Source organism: Tinamus guttatus, unplaced genomic scaffold, assembly GCF_059628265.1.
Source record: "Tinamus guttatus ecotype Peru unplaced genomic scaffold, ASM5962826v1 Tinamus_guttatus_pri_ptg000394l, whole genome shotgun sequence".
Lineage (NCBI taxonomy): Eukaryota > Metazoa > Chordata > Aves > Tinamiformes > Tinamidae > Tinamus > Tinamus guttatus.
In genome coordinates this window covers 260,225-276,527 of record NW_028288928.1, presented here as the reverse complement: position 1 = coordinate 276,527, position 16,303 = coordinate 260,225, and the positions used below count along the sequence as shown (strand labels likewise).

General features: G+C 40.9%; 1 long non-coding RNA gene across 1 annotated transcript in view; it reads right to left on the bottom strand.

Annotated features, from left to right (window-relative positions):
* LOC148593431 (uncharacterized) overlaps positions 1-16,303 on the bottom strand; it is a 142,647-nt gene that overhangs the window by 105,511 nt on the left and 20,833 nt on the right. Inside the window, exon 2 of the long non-coding RNA XR_015913722.1 lies at positions 270-347. This is a non-coding gene — a long non-coding RNA (uncharacterized LOC148593431). The remainder of the gene's footprint in view (positions 1-269; positions 348-16,303) is intronic.

Sequence of the window (16,303 nt, the reverse complement as noted above, 5' to 3'; positions counted from 1 at the left end):
TTCTTTTCTGCTTTTTTTTTCAACTCTATAAACTACAACCATTCACTTCAGAGGAAACACAAACGGTCTACTCTACATGTATATAATGTAACAGAATGGAGTGTTATGTCCCAAACATTTTTCAAGAAATTAAAATATTTTTCCTTAAAACTTGCTCCAGGATAAAATTAGATTTTACTTTAGTTTGCATGTGTTAAAAATATAAAAGGTAGCAAATAGGCACAAGAGTCTCCATGCTGAAGTAGTCAGGAGCAATAGAATGTACAGACCTTTACAAAAGCAGGTAACTTCTCAGTAACCCCATTGTCGTATTTCCAAAGTAATGTTACAGTTTCTCATGGGCCATCCTACAAGAAGCAGAAAGAGAAATTAAAACTAGAGCGTTTCTAAAGGAAATCAAAATAAGATCAGCTTGCTCCTTGGATATGAACTGCTAAAAGTGTAGAATTGTTTTAGAGGATGTTAAACATTTTAAACTGTGCAAGCAGTAAGATCATGACAATTATTTAAATACAATGAAAAACAAATTAAATAGAATACAAAATAATAAGTTTTTTTCAGACATGTTATTGAAAGCAGTCTTATTGAAAGCAGTCTTACTAAAAAGGCAATAAATATATAGGACGAGATCAGGAAAAAAAAAGAAAAAAAAAAAAAAAAGAGAATGCTGCACCAATTTATATTCTCTTTGAACTGTCTGTAATACAGACCTTAAAGTGCATTTTCAAACGTATAGCATATCAAAGAAGCAGACATTTATTTCCAGCCATGGCACTTCTAGACTTTTGGTAAATGAAACCAGAAATAGTCTAGTGGAACTGTGCTGTGTGATAAAGCATGTACTGATAGGTTCTGCCCAACATCAGTAAACAATTGTTCTTGCTTTTAACTGAAGGAAGGAATTTCAGCGGTAAACACATGCCTTGCATCTTGCACGATTTCTCCTGGAGTGTCAAGGCAAACGTGCCATTTCACATCTCCTGCTTGTGCTATTGAAAGTCAAAATACAAGTTCTTTTGCTGAAGACGCAGCTGTTGCTATGTTTTCGATTATGACAACTACGATACACAAGGGTAAATCCAATACGCGGTAGCTTTCAGCTTTAATCCCCCCTGGAATCCACACCCCTTGTTGTAAGGATAATTATCTGGGTATCCTGAAGGCCAATTTTTGCCGTTTTCATGTAAAAATCACCTCTTGCATAAGACATTAAATTTAAAATCATCCCCTTCACAGATATCACTGAGCCACTCCATTACCTCTGGGACAGATATAAATTATGCATTCTTTGATTCTCTTTAAAATTTTAGATGCACAAGGGGATGCAGAAGCATCTAAATGATACTAAAAATATAAGGCATTCAAGAAAGAAACAATAACTTGTATGGTATTAACTGCTACAATGCTCCGAAGGCTCCCTGCCTGGTCAAGAAAAGCACATATAAAGCACTGGAACACAACAGCAGGCTTGCATGCTAATGGCTGCTAGTGACAAGGACTCATTGAATGTCACTGCTTCAGATACTGCGTACTGTTCATTTTTCTTATCTTTGTGACCTCTCTTTTGAAATGACTGATGAAATGCCTGCGAATTAGCATCTCTGCTTCTGGGCATTTGCCACCAAGAAGGTACTCAGTGACATCTCAAATAAAAATAAAAAGAAAAAAGGAGGAAAAAAATCATAATCTTAACAGAAAAAAAAATCATAATCCTGACTAAGAATAGTCTAGTAAGGAGTGCTTGGTGTGTACTGTCAAAGGTGTGTACTTTTCTGAAGCATACTCATTAGGTTAGCTTTTACCTCAGTGCCATTTAAGAGCATTGGCTTGCCACAATAAGTGCATATGTATTGCAAACTTGGCTAACGTTTTCATAATTGGTGTGAATAAAAAGGAATAGCTGCTATGGCAAGAAAAAAACTAAATTTCTGTTCTAATGGCCTGCTGCTATGATGACCTATTTCACACTAGCATCTGTTCTGTTCTGATGAACCACTCCAGATGTAAGCTGGCAAAACAGCACTGCAAGGATGTTAGCCAGACATCCACTGAGTGCTGCAGATGTTTTGTTCCATGCTTCATATTTAATGTGTGCCTGATTTTTTTTATTATTATTATTTCAACTAGTTAGTCTACAGAATTTCCTATGAAGTTTTCAAAATCTGGGAACCAATCTGTAGCCATAAAGAGTGAGTTCCTTTGTGTTAGCATGTTCATTAACATCTGGAAAAACAAACCAAAAGAGCCAGGTTTTGAATTACTAATGCAATGCAAACTCCAGCAATCTATTATTATGCCTTAATATTACTTGCCTGAGGATTTAACACAATGCTCAATTTCAGTTTCAAAATTACAGATGTTTGTAATATTTAGATGCATCAGTCTGACCAAAAATATTATGCCCCTTCTCTGCCTCAAGCCCTTGACCTGAATGAGGTTAGTGACAGGGATATGAATGGCCTGAGCAGAAAATGAAACACAAAAGCAGTTTTATCGTGAAGTACAATATTTCTTCTGTCACTTAACCATTTTTTTTTCCTCTCTCAAAATTACAGGCTAGACTGCAAATCTCCAAGGCTAGCAGCCGCTATGACAGCCTAAGTGCCATTTAAAAGAATAATAATTTATGAGATGCCTTGGTAGAATAGCAAAGGTCACTGAAACGGGTCCCCAGGGAGAGGTGGAAGACAAAGGTTATGAAGGTGACTAAAGACTAGCCTACAGGAAGAGATTTTCTTGGATGGAAGATGCTTTGTTACAGGTGCTTCATCCTACCCATTCTACCCAAACATTAGCCCAGTAGTTGCATCCTAACACACAGCTCTCCCTGAAGTTGGCTATAAGACATTGCTTACAAAATATGCTTCTGAAATAGGTGACCAAGCATGCTTGGCCACATACTCATGGACCAATGAATCACAACAGGACACTTAACGGTAGATTTGAGGTCACCTTGAAAAATTGCCAAAGAAGTCCTTGCAATACAATCCCAAAATAAATGCCACTTTGGGGGCAGACAGTTGCATCTTCAGATTTCTAACAGATCAACGGAGATTGGTTCACTGTTTCTTTTAGCAGCAATGAGAAGAGCCAGTATACGCGCAGTCTAAGACACACAGTTGACACATTGCTTCTATGCAGTTGTAAATTTGCACACCAGCCTTCATGCTGCACAACAGGTTGGGCTGCTTTTTCTTGCCGCAGCTACAGCATTCCCCCCTTCAGCTGCAGCAAGTACAGAAAAAAAAAATACAAGGATGAAGACAAGCAGGAACAACTCTTCTTGGCACAGCTCCACTCGTGCAGCATCATTTCTGGGCTCATAAAATAAGCATTAACTGGTGGGAGAAGCCAGTGCCGCAAACCTGGGGGTATCGGGCAGACCTGCAGAACATCGAACTGATAAAGGAAAGCTTAACCTGGAGCCAGCGTGCAATACAAGACATCTCTCATCTCTTCAGAAATATGTAGTCAAAACCACTTTAAGAACTGACAGTTTCCCACCGCTCCTGATCAGTTGTGAAAAGTTTCTGCCTCCACTTGCTGGCGAGGTCTGCATGACTCTGAAGTGCCCTGATGTAAAATTCACCAGTCAAGGAGAGGCTATTGATCACTTCCAGTGTAAAGGATTCCTCCTTTGTTGTAGAACAAACTACCAGAGCCCATTTTTCTGCTATTTCATCTCCATGCCAGGCCTCCCAAGTTCCTAAGTAGTGGCGCTGAGGGATGGATAACCATTCAGGTATGTTTACCAAAGGTAATTTTCAGAAATTCTCATCTGTTTTCTGTATTCAAATAGGTCTGTCTGTTGAAGGGGACTAATGCTCTGACCATTACTGGTATCTGCATTCTCTTGTTCTGGCAGCGTCTTGTCTTTTACCACGGCTGATGAAGCCTTTTTCAGATCATAGAAAATTTTTACAATCCCATAAGCATGAGGAAATGACAGCCAAGTGTCCCTTTGGGAGACAGAAGGATGGAAGGCAAGCGGAAGGCGGGATGCAGCAAGAGCAAGCCTCAAATTATGACGGTATGTTTTATTCTGCGTATCATCTGCAGGGGCAAGGGAAAGAGAACTTAATGGCGCAGGAAAACTGCGGACACAATGAATAACCCGCAGGATGCCCCCTCCCAAATGACTAATTTACAGGGCATATCATCCGGGAGCCCTCCTGAACCTGACCAGGAAAGGAAAACAGTATTTTCAATGTGTGTTTTCCCTAGCACTTAGAGTTGCTCAGCGCAGCACAGCAACTCCTTCACAGTGCCAAATCTTGATGGGCTCTGTGTGTGGGGTTTTTATACTCTCTGGTGTTGGTTTTGAGTGCTCCGTCTGCCTTTATTAATTTTAAACAGAATGGGGGGATGTAAATTCACCATTGGGGATATGTCAGTGTTTGCTCAACATGCTCTGTATACCTTTATTAATTTTGCATAGAATGGCGGATGTGATTTCACTCTGGGGGAAAATTCGTGATAGCGGAAGGCCTTTCCCACAGCAGGGGAGCAGTGGGGAAGGAGGGACTATTTCTCCGTGGGTTTGTTTTGAGTGTTTTGTGCATTTTCATGGGTTTCTAAAGCTGAGGAACTTGTGCTTTCATGAACAGGCAGTTTCAATGCCATGACCTACTGGTCTGAAGAGGTTGATTATCTTAATGTAGCATTTGTTATGCAAGTCCTACAGCTTATGATACATTTTAAAAGCAGCAGATGATGGCTTTTTAGCGTGAAGAAAGAGTATGTAAAGGGGAGAAATTAAAAAGCCTTCAAAATTAAGAACAAGACTTTTTTTTTTGTTAATACGAGTTCTCAAGAGCTACATAATCTACAAAAGGCTTGATGTGCGGCAAAGGCTCACAAGATTTAACTTTTGGCTCGTTGCAAAGATTGCCTCAGTCAGTGTGACCAGCTTGGCAAGTTGTCATTCCTGCCCCCACAGTCCTGGGCCTCCAGCGAGCTGGCGCTTGGCATGGGCTGTGCAGGGACCAACACTTGGCTGCCTGGGCTGCTATTCCCTGGGTTTGGTGGAGACTTTTCAAGGAGTTACTCCCTTGTGGAGACATTCACCAAAGGCTGTCAACACTCAAGGTTTTATGCATAGGACTCAGAAGGAAAATAAATACTTTTTTTTGGCAGGCGTGGGAGGGGTCTGAAGGGACAACATCTATAAATCTTTGTTATCTACCCTTAACTCACACTGCAATGCTACACTGCATCATTGCAAATCCCTTTTGTTTCTAGACTCTTGATCCTCATATGTCTTTACTCATCAGCATCATGATAATAAAGGTAATGTCCCCTCACGTTCTCTTTGATTTCTGGAAAAAAAAGTACTGGAGAATATAACTTTTGTGCCTCCCTTGGTTTCCAGGGTCTCCCAGGCTATCAAACATTTTATACTCAACTTTGTCAAAGATGGAAATACTGGTGGCCTGAAATGTCTGGACTCTTCAGGTATGGTTGCCAAAAGCCAAAGAAAATAGGGATAATGTTCATTGCTCAATTTTGCAAGACAGATATCATATACTTTTTTCATCCATATCTCTGCAATGGCAGGTACAGAATCTGCTGCCAGTCTTGGAAACCTCCACCCATTAACTGGTCTTTTTCCCTCTTTTTCCTACTGACTTTCAGAGCACAAATTGGGGGATTCCCCTACAGCATGTAATGGCAAGTGGCCAGCTGCACATTTACTGTGCAGAGCAACATAGGTTTTGATCCCTCTGTATACCTGATTTCTCTGTTATCTCTCAGCAGAGAGGGACCTACCTTGTCACAGGCAAGAGGCCATGGGGCGAAGGTATCAGTGACCAGCAACCTGGGGACAGTTTGCTGTGGGGAGGAGGAAGGTGACTGCTCCCTAGGACAGTCTAATGATAAGTTTGCACTTCCCTAGGCAGTTACGATGTGGAAGGCACCCAACCAGACAGCAAAAGAACGACCTGTTTTGCTGATCAGAAGACACCTTGGTAAGATTGATAATGATAAATAAGGACTTCCTAGGATTTACACTGCTGAAAAGTGCCTTACTGAGACTACTGCTCATAACAAACTCAAAACGGTGAACGGAATTAATTACTTGCTTGATCAAAACATGTTACATACTTGAAAACTGAATTATGGAAGAGCCGGCCCTCACTGCACACATTTATGTGTCAAGTCATTCTTTTCCGAGTCTGGTGCAGCTGGCACACGAGCTCCTCGCGTGACGGATGGCTGGGAGCAAAGAGTTTCTGCACTGGGACGGAAAAGCATCGTTACCTTTCTGAGCAGGCAGGAACCGCCTCACTTGTAAAAATGGATGAGGGAAGCAGGAAAGAAAAGGGGCTAGGGGACTGCAGCTGGTTGTTACGAGCTATGCAGGTCAGCGCTTTTATTCTTGCTGAATGTGGCTGGATTTTGAACAGGTGGGAGGGAAAGAGGAAACCATCCAAGATGATAACGTGCACCTCAGGGGGAAAAAAAAAAAAGGCAAATACCAGGTACATGTCACAGCACGCTACGCTTCTAACCTTTTACAACAGCTAAGGCAATGGTAGTCACCTGCCTCCTCACTTTGTTGCCAGCAACCTGGCTGCTGCAGAGGCCGAAGGCAGGGGAGGAGGGGGCAATGGCAGCTGGGTATCCCTGCTTATCTGTGCCCTCTTTCAGCATCCTGCTCACTGCAGCCCATGCAAGGGGACATCTGTCTTCCAGTCCTCTGCATCCTTTGTCTGCTAGCTGCAGCCTGGACAAACTGCAGGTAGCAGCGGTATTCTGTGCCCAGTTCCTGCCAAGCCTTCCAAAAATAGAAGGGGGGGCCAGACTTCTGCTTTATGTCCTTGGCCTTCTTGTGAGCCGCCTTTCTCTCCTCTGATTCAATACCACTGCGTATGAAACATTGGAGGCTGAATTTCATTGAGCCACTGCCTTAGCTCTCCCCTCAAATTCCTATTTCTTTGGAGACTGAATCCCAAAACTTCCCATATATTCCATTCTCTCCCTCAGAGGATAAAGTTATTATAGATCCACAGAATCATTTAGCTTGGAAGGGTCCCCTTGAGGTCATGGTCCAAACCCCTGCCAAAGCAGGAAGCTTAGGGATTTTTCCAGGGAAGTTTTGAGTATCTTTGAGGACAGAGATTTCACAACCTCAGTGCATCCAGGAGGCAGCAGAGCACTAAGCTAGAACAAAATGCCCTAGAAATGTGTGCCCCAAATGTGTGCTAAATATACAAAGTTTTGACATGAGTGGGCTAGCACTGAAATAAGGAGATGACAACAAGCCACCTGCCCCAGAGGAGTATCAGGACAGAGAAACTGCACAGAAATGAGGAAAGAAAGGCAGGGAGCACTCAATATTTCAGAGCACATACCCACTTGTAAGTTAGTATGGAGTAGCTACAACAGAACTTAAAATACTGTTGCAAACAAGAATACAAACAGCAGTAATTTCCCCACTACAATATTATGAAGAACTGTATCAAAGATTTTTTTTTAAAAAAAATATTAGTACAGTCTGGTTTCAATGCTTTATGGCCCCAGCATGACAAGGCTGTAATATGGGACAAGAGTGATATAAACCAGTTGACTTGAGCAACATTGTTGCAACCCAGTACCACATCTAAACAAAATAAAATTAAACAAAACAAAAGAACAGACAGACAAGACTGTTATCTTTGCCAAGAGGTCACAATGCTTGCGAAGAGGTGACATATTTGAGTCTTCCATACAGATATATGATATCCTGCAAATAAAGTCAGTTCTTGCCCTGCAAAAATATATTGCATCTTCTGTATATTTAGACATGAGACCAGTGACAACAGGAGCAAATAATTTCTAGGAGATACTTGGGCGGATATGCACATGCATATGGCTGGAATAACAGCTATGCCTCTTTCACCTTTGTGAAAAACTCCTTTAGCAAAGAGCCATTTTAGTCCGAAGACCATGACGTTCGCCTGAGAAACAGTAGCAGCGTAAGCCCAGAGAAAACAACAGCCTCAAGGAGAACGCTTTTATCATGACTGCAAATGCTGGATACATGCACAAAAAACAAACCAACAAACAAAGGACTTTATTCTTCTTTCTTTTTTTTTTTTTTTTCTCTAGTGTTACAACAGTAGCAAGAATGGAATCAGTAGCCGGGACTGATCATTAGGAGGAAAGAAAAGCAAAATGCAAAACTTAGGCTTTTTCTTACTTTGCTGCTGGAGAAAAAGAAAGAAAACCAAAGGAAGCTCTTTGTCAGGAATAATGTTCAAAGAACTGGAACAGCTGGCAAAAGTTCCTGTCAGTACAATTGTTTGGGGAATATACACATAAAATATTAATTCTAGTTAACATTTTAGCTATTATTGAGAAGCTGTTATGAGTAACACGATATCATGGATACTTTTCTGTCAGCATAGATTCACTGCATGGAAAAGTCTTCAGAAAAGTCCCTTCTAAATTAGGAACACCAGTACAAATTTTCTCCTTCCCTTTTTTTTTTTTTTTTCCTTTATCTCCTCTTGTGAAGGTGATGTTGATGGGCTCATTCTGATTTATCTGATATTGGCTTTTTACTGTAATTTACCTATGATATAGCCTTATTCTTGACTCAGCAAAATGTAATAACTGATGGTATTAGTAGAACGAATTTACACAGAGAAAGAAGTGGTCTTTTGGACTGAATTTCTTTTTCTCAAACTAAGGTCCATGATTCTAAGCACAGCTACAGGATGTTCCTAGTAGGAGTACAAGCATTTGCCATGTTTGTAATTATTGAAAATAATCTGATAGGACCAGGGCCACGAAGCATTTTTTGTGGTTGGAAGAGGTTAACAGTACAAATAAGGTTGAGAACTGCTGTCATAAACTATTTGGAGAAGAGCAAAGCCAGGATTTGGAAATACATTCCTTTTTAGACGACATGCTAGAGGAGTGAGCAGTGCTTGCAAGGCTTCTGTTTCTTACTGGATAAACTGTTGGGCTTGAGTTTTGCTGAAGCTTCTTGTCAGCCTCCACTTTTACTCCCAGTTGTTGTGTGTTGCATTAATTAAGCCTGGAGGGGATATGCATGAGTCTTGCTATGCCTACACTGCTCGTATTTGGTAGGTTCTGCCTGAAATAAGAAGAGGCTTTCTGGCTATCTGATCTGCAAGAGTCAGTGAGGAAACCCGAGGGATTCTGCGACTCCACACCACCACAGTAATGAGCACTTGATGGAAGGATGGGTCATTATTTTTCAAAACATTTTCCCTACCCGTCTCACCAGCTTGCTCACTTCCAGTTTAACAAGCTGCTCTCAAGACAGAAATCAGCCTGACAGAGACTTTGAGAAACAGAATTATAATTAAGATCCTAAAACTTTCACTGTTTTATTTTGGATCTGTCTTTGCGGTGTTACTGCTGACTTTGCAGCCTCCATCCAGAGAAAAAAGCTTTCAGCAAGCAAGCATTTCAGTGAATTAAAAACAAATCAGAACAAAATCCAAACCCCAACCCAACAACCATATATCTGTGCATGCTTTTCTAAAGGAGAAACTTAATGGGGTCTTACCATGTCTCTTTAGCTTTACATGTGGAAAGTTTCTGCAAAACCTGCTGGCATTGAACAGCAGCAAGAATTCCGTGCTGTAATTAATTCTTAAAGCACTCATTTTTCAGATGATGCCATTGCAAAATGCTTGCACTCAAGCAACTACAGACACATAAATTGAGGTCATGTTTTAAAAGAAATAGATTCCTCCTGTGTCTGCAAGTGACATGTATGATCCTTTGCAACACTGCCACTGCGAAGGCATCTGTGCCATGAGCTAATACTATGGAAAAGCTGCATGCTCGAGTGAGTTATACTCAAGATTCGGTAAGTACAAAAAGAAGTAATCTCTGGAAAACAGAGCAGCAGGATCTCTTGCAGCCCAGCTCTAAGAGCCGTACTTTAAAAGAACAGCCACCGTTTCTGCAGCTGAGCTGTTGTGCTTGCAAGCACATACGCATGTTAAAGATAATAAAAGCAAGAAATTAGTCTCATTAGGCATTTCCAAACATAGTTATCATCTGTGTGTATATAATATATGATGTGTTTGGCACTCCGTAAATACAAATGAAGAAACATGATATTTCTCTGAAATGCAAACTTCTACTTTCATATATGCTTTCCAATTACACTGAAATATTTCAATTTAGTTTTAAAGCTTCTGAACATTGAAGCTGTTGTAAAAATTAGAAAGGGTTTTCCATAGAGGGTAAATGAGTCATAGAGAAAGCATGAGCCCATTCTGAGAGGACATGCAGCAAAAAATACCTATGAAAACTTGCTGACAAGTTTGCACAAAGAAATACCCAGACTTCTGTAAGGTAAAGGTCTGGAAATCATCCTGCTTATTTAGATTTAAGTGCATATCCAAAGTGAATTTGAAAAAAAGATGTAAATCTGTTCTTTTTTTTTCCTGGAATCTGTCACCTTTAAAATTGATTTGTTAAAAACATTGCTTTCCTTTTGCCAACAGTATGACAACATATGTATAGGAGCTTAAATGAAGAAGACGACGTGAAGTCCCTCAGAAAATCTGCACTACTTTGTTTAGAAATTATTTTAGTGACTGTTCCTTTGAGTCACTGTGTCGGCTTCCATATTCTGTCCCCCCATTTCTGCACTCTTTTCTTTTCCCTCAATCCTGTCTTCTGTAAGAAATAGCCTATCCAGGTTAAAAAGAAAAAAAAACAATCAGATCCCTGATCCTGTTCTCTACACAGCTGCAGAAACACTTCCACCAGAGAAGCTGGCAGGTTATCTTGGGATTGGGATGAGCGGCAGGAGTCACAACTGCTTCAAATAATGTTTCTTCTCCAGAAGGAATGCTCCAAAAGCACGTTGGGTATTAGGAGCACCTACAGGTTTCCAGCAAAGGCCCCAGCAATCTCTGGTGAAAGCATCAGACAGTTGTGTGTGGGCTAGATAGTGTGTATGGACAGGAGTCAGGGTCAGGATAGCATCTGAGCCAGAGTGGTTATTTCTGCACTAGAAATGAGGCTCTGATTTCTGAAACACCCACAAGATAGATACTCCCTACAGGAGAAAAAAATGCGACAACAACAACAAAATGTTTATTTTAAAATACAGCCTTTAAACCTACTTTTTTCAAAGTCATATTGTAAGAGGATTTATGATTAAGAAGGGAAAGGCTTCTTCTAAATTCTTACCTGTAATTTTGAGGACAGGATTATGGAAAGTATGTTTAAAGACCCAAACCCTATCAGCCTGCATAAGTGTAAATTGACCTGTAGAGTTCAGAAACTTCTACTTCCATGATTAAGGATATTTGGCTGGAGAGAGACTTACAGATTTAAACTGCAGTTGCTTTATTTATGGCAGTAAGTTTCCTCGAGCTAATCAGAGAGTTGTAAATGTCCCACTACAAATAGAACCCAAGATCATAAAATAGTGGATACATTTATAGGGCAGCTTGAAGAACTCTTTTGAAAAATTGTTCTTTTAACTCTTTTCCCCCACTGAACGGCTTGGAGAAGAATATCCCTGAAAAGGCCCATCTGGGGCCAAAACACTGGTTATTTGTTCTCTTTTGCTCTTTACAAATGAAGCAAAATACAGTTAATACATTATGCATGTTTTCAGACATATTTTTATTTAGCCTATTTTGGTTTGTTGTGCCTTGGGAACTCTGTTTTTCTGGTTAATAATAAAATCGAAATATTAGGGCACAACACCAACCAATCTACACTGCCTGATATTTTTAAATTTCAGTTAAATGGTTTCTCTATGTCTCTTTTCCTATCTCTTACCAGTCACCAAACTATTCTCAACAAGTTGGCCTGTTGTAAGAATAGAGCAGGCCAGTTCCTATTACTCATTTTATTTCCTGATAAGACAGTCTGTTGTTTCGCCAATGTGAATAAGAAAAACTTTCCCAGTAACATGCTACAGTACTTCAGTATTGTAGTTCCAGTACAGAAACTACACTGTGCCTTACACTTTTAAAATTACAATTAAGATAATGCTTCAAACAGGCACATTATGCAAGCAAAAGATGATCCTCCTGCCACAAGGAATTTACTCTGTTTCAGATGTGAAACAGTAAAAGAGAACCACAAAGTGCAAGGGAAAAAGAAAGAGAAGAGAGGATAAGACTGTAATGAGATTAGAGGGTTAATTACATTCATTGCATGCACATCTTAGTACTATTTTTTTTAATTTTATTTTGAGAGGGCGGGTATACTTTGGTAGGGAATTTAGCAGCAATTTGTGTTCCCCTGGAAACAGTCAGGAAAGGTAGGGAGTAAGAATAGATAAAGAAAAGTAGGACAGAAGAGATGGGAAGAAGGCGGGTAGGTAAAGGGTTTTAGTGCAAGTGAAAGACAAGTACAGACTAAGAGACAAACAAGTTAAAAAAAAAAAAAAGCTGCATCAAGCATCATGCAAGGTCATGAAAGGTAACAGCACAGGTTAGGGGGTTGCCTTCCTCATCTCTGCAGTGCTCTATCCGTTTGGTTAGTGGGCAGCAGATACACCACAGCCACAGTAAAACAGTGTTCTTAAGACACCAAAGCACTCCCTTTTCTTATGTCGCTACATCTGTTCTTAACTACACAAGAGATTTCTTTTGGAGAAGGGCGCACAGCAATTGGCAGTCCCTTTGTATAGGGACTTTGTACAAGAACGGTCTCTGAAAGCACTGCACCTTCTCATATGGCTTCAAAACAGTTTGTACTGAACCGGTCCCATTCTTGACTCTTCAAAGTACCAGCATCAAGCCTCTAAGTCCCAGGATCCAGAGCAATTCTTGAATTCTTGTTGGAGAGCCTATCCCAGCCCCCCAAGCAGGAGTGGGAGACTCTTGCAAGGTGTCCTCCTCCTGTCATATTGGCACCAAATCCCTTGGGCTCCTCTATTGCAAAAAACACCCAAATAGTGGAATGCTATGGAACAGGGCATTTGCATTTTGTCCTTTATGAGACCCACTTATAAACAAGCTGTCCTGGTTTCCTACACCTGGTTCTATTTTTCTGTGGTCATTTTGATTTGTTTGGTTGGCTGTTTATTTATTAATTTTTAACTCCTATGGGTCTGATGGGCCCCTGAAAATGTGAGAGTTGAGAGCTGAAGAGAAGCTCTGCAGATGCAAGCTGAAGGGACTTTCAGGTTGCCCAGGTAAGGCAGAAAGGAAGTACTTTCAGATACTCATAACTGAGCTTTCTAATGATACCAGTCTACATCCACCCCCCTCTAGGCATGCTCCTCAGCTGTATTCATTCAGCAGCATAGCTAGACTCTCACCGTGAGGCATCCCCTGGACTCAAATAACACATATCAGGAAATCACACTCCGGCACGCTTGAACTGAGTAGGAAATTTGCAGGCTCGCAGCCTGTGGATGATCTGAGAAGGGCTATGAAGCTGATGACTTAGCATTCTTTCACCGGCAAAGCTTCCCAGGCTACCTCACACGATTCCTAAAAGGTCCATATCCTACTCCAGAGGTAGTTGCAAAAGATGAACTGAAATACAAGTTTTATTGGTGATGTCACTTGCTCTTGAGCAGCTTGGATTGTGAATGTCACTAGATCAGATTTGTCGGATAAGTCCAGATCTGAACGACAGCTGGCAGAATTTCTCACGTTATCTCTAGACTGACAGGCAGAGTGCCGACCTTTATGTGGGGCCTACTAGTGTCGCTCAGGCATAGAGCAATAGCAGGGATGAAAAAAAGTTTTGGACTCCACAACCACATCACATGATCACATGCTTATGCTAATAAAGCCCACGAAATGCCCTTTTCTTCCCTATTCCCACCTCCTCCTCACTGGGTTCATATATTAGAATGGGGATTCTCTAAATGGTTTTGAGAAAAGCTTCCTGCTCTTTCCATTTGCTACCCTTTATTGCTGCGCTGAGGTTTCACTCAGCTGATACACAGGTTCTGGTATGTGTTAGCAGTCAGCTCTTCCTGTTGGAAATCAGACTGAGACAGAAGCAGAAGCAGCAGTCACATCGCATTGAAAAGGCACAGATTTTCAAAGCTATTTCGAGTATAAACTCATTTAAAGATCATTTAAGAACCACTTAAATTAATTAGGGGAAAAAAAAAAAAGAATACTGCCTACCTTACCAACAGCTTCAGGGGCTGTACTTACTATATTTCATCTCTCAGTCTGGATCCCAGATGGTCCAAGCACAAAATTGCTATTCTGGTTTTAATTTTTCATGCTATTTTATGGAAGAAGGTAAGTTTGGAGACATATTAGGGTACCCCTTATGAGTGGCCAGGAAGTAGGCACGCATGAAGACTACCAAAGCGCCTCGCTATACCACTGCATCAGACGGGCAATTTGTCCAACCAGATTTGCCATTGCTGGAAAAGATGCAAGCAAATCAAGCAGACAAAAAGTCTTTGCCCAGTCCACACCCATGCATCACGCTTCATATCAAAGAGAGAGTTCTGGGAACTTTGCTTGCAACATCTTATAAATATTTGCAGAGTTTCATAAGCTGGCTAACTACAACCTTTGGTGAAACTGATTATTGTGCTAATTAGATGTGTTGGCTTGAGTATTAGTACTATTCTGCTTATCTTCATCCATAGAGAGTGAGCTAAGCGTAGAAAGATTGCACTGCAGAGGACATACAAGCTGAAATACCGGCTTTCTTCTGTTCCCTGATCTTCATCCCCTGGTAAAAATCACAGTCATCTCACAGTCATGTACTAGGCTGAAAAATTACAGAGTGGTTGAGGTTGGAAGGGACTTCTGGAGATCAGCTAGTGCAACCTCCTTGCCCAAACAGGGTCATCTAGAGCAGGTTGCCCATGACTGTGACCAGACAGATGTTTTTCTGGTCTTCAAGTATGGAGTCTCCACAACCTCTTGGGGCAACCTGCACCAGTGCTCCGTCAAACTCACAGTAAGAAAAGCTTTTTCCCTATGTTCAGAGAGGCCTTCCTGTGTTTCAGTTTGTGCTCATAGCCTCTCACTGGGCACCACTGGAGAGTCTGGCTCTATCTTCTTTATACTTTCCCCTCAGATATTTATATGTATTGATAAAATCCCTTTCAGTCTTCTCTTCTCCAGCTTAAGTAATCCCAGCTCTCTTGGCTTTTCCTCATACGAGAGATGTTCCAGTCCCTTAATCATCCTGGTAGCCCTCCACTGGACTCGCTCCAGTAGCTCTGTATCCCTCATACTGGGGAGCCCAGATACTACTTAGCTCCAGGATTCAGCAGGATTGGTAAAAAACAGCCCCTGCTGAGGGGAGAGAGAAAAGACAGCTCGAATTGCCAGTTCCAGACAGGGACAAGCAAGCTGGCAGACAGCACCCGCATCAAAATCTACTTTGGCTGGTATATTAAAGATACTTCAGTTGCCTTTGCCATATTATTAATTCATGCCCTCTGTACGCAACATTGCCTGACTTAGAGTTACACTGAACCTAAGCATATATTAAAAATACTACCACTGCATAAACAGCTCATTAAAATAGATTTAAAATGGGGTCTATAAAACTAAAATAAACAAATCTAAACCAAAGGGTAGAATGCCCTTAAAATTAGAGATTTACACTTGGCTGGAGAAAGGAAACGAGAGACAGTTCTCTCATTTCGCCCCTACAGATGTGCCTACCCAGCTCTATATCCTCTAACAATTTAAAAGGCAACTCTATGATGATTCCTCCGCAGGCAAACACTAATCTCCTTACCTTCACAGCCAATTGAAAATAGACATCAGTTGAATACATGATAGCTCAGCCAGATTATTCCAAACAGACTATTCTAATTCCACAAAATAGATCCCTTTAAGGATATGCTTACACACTGAGCACAGTCCTGTACTTCATGTGCCCGTTATCTGAGCTGCAAAGTTTGAGACACAGACAGCTCCACTCTAAAAGAAAAAAACAGTTCGATATCTTACTATAAGGCTGTGCCCATGCTAAGAAAGCCTGCCTTGAGGGAATTGATTCTTGTAACTTAGAGGGCTTATGTATTACCAAGAACCTCTAAGGCTCTGTTTCAGTTTTAGTGACCTGGATTTTATGACCGTATTCACCTTTAAATGCACAGACGTGGAAGCATTTTGAAATGTTCAGGAGATCAAAAGGAGTAAGACAAAACAGAGATCTGTTACTCTGTCCTCTATGAATGTTAATACAAGGTTTGGTTTGATGACAACATTTTTTAAAATATTTGCAGCTAGACTTACAGATCACATTTAACAGATGAAATCCTTTGCCAAAATAAAGATAGATCATTTAATGCAGCAAATTCAACACTACACTTGATGTTGTAGAAACCTTCATTTCCCTCTAGCAGCCAGGGTCAACATCT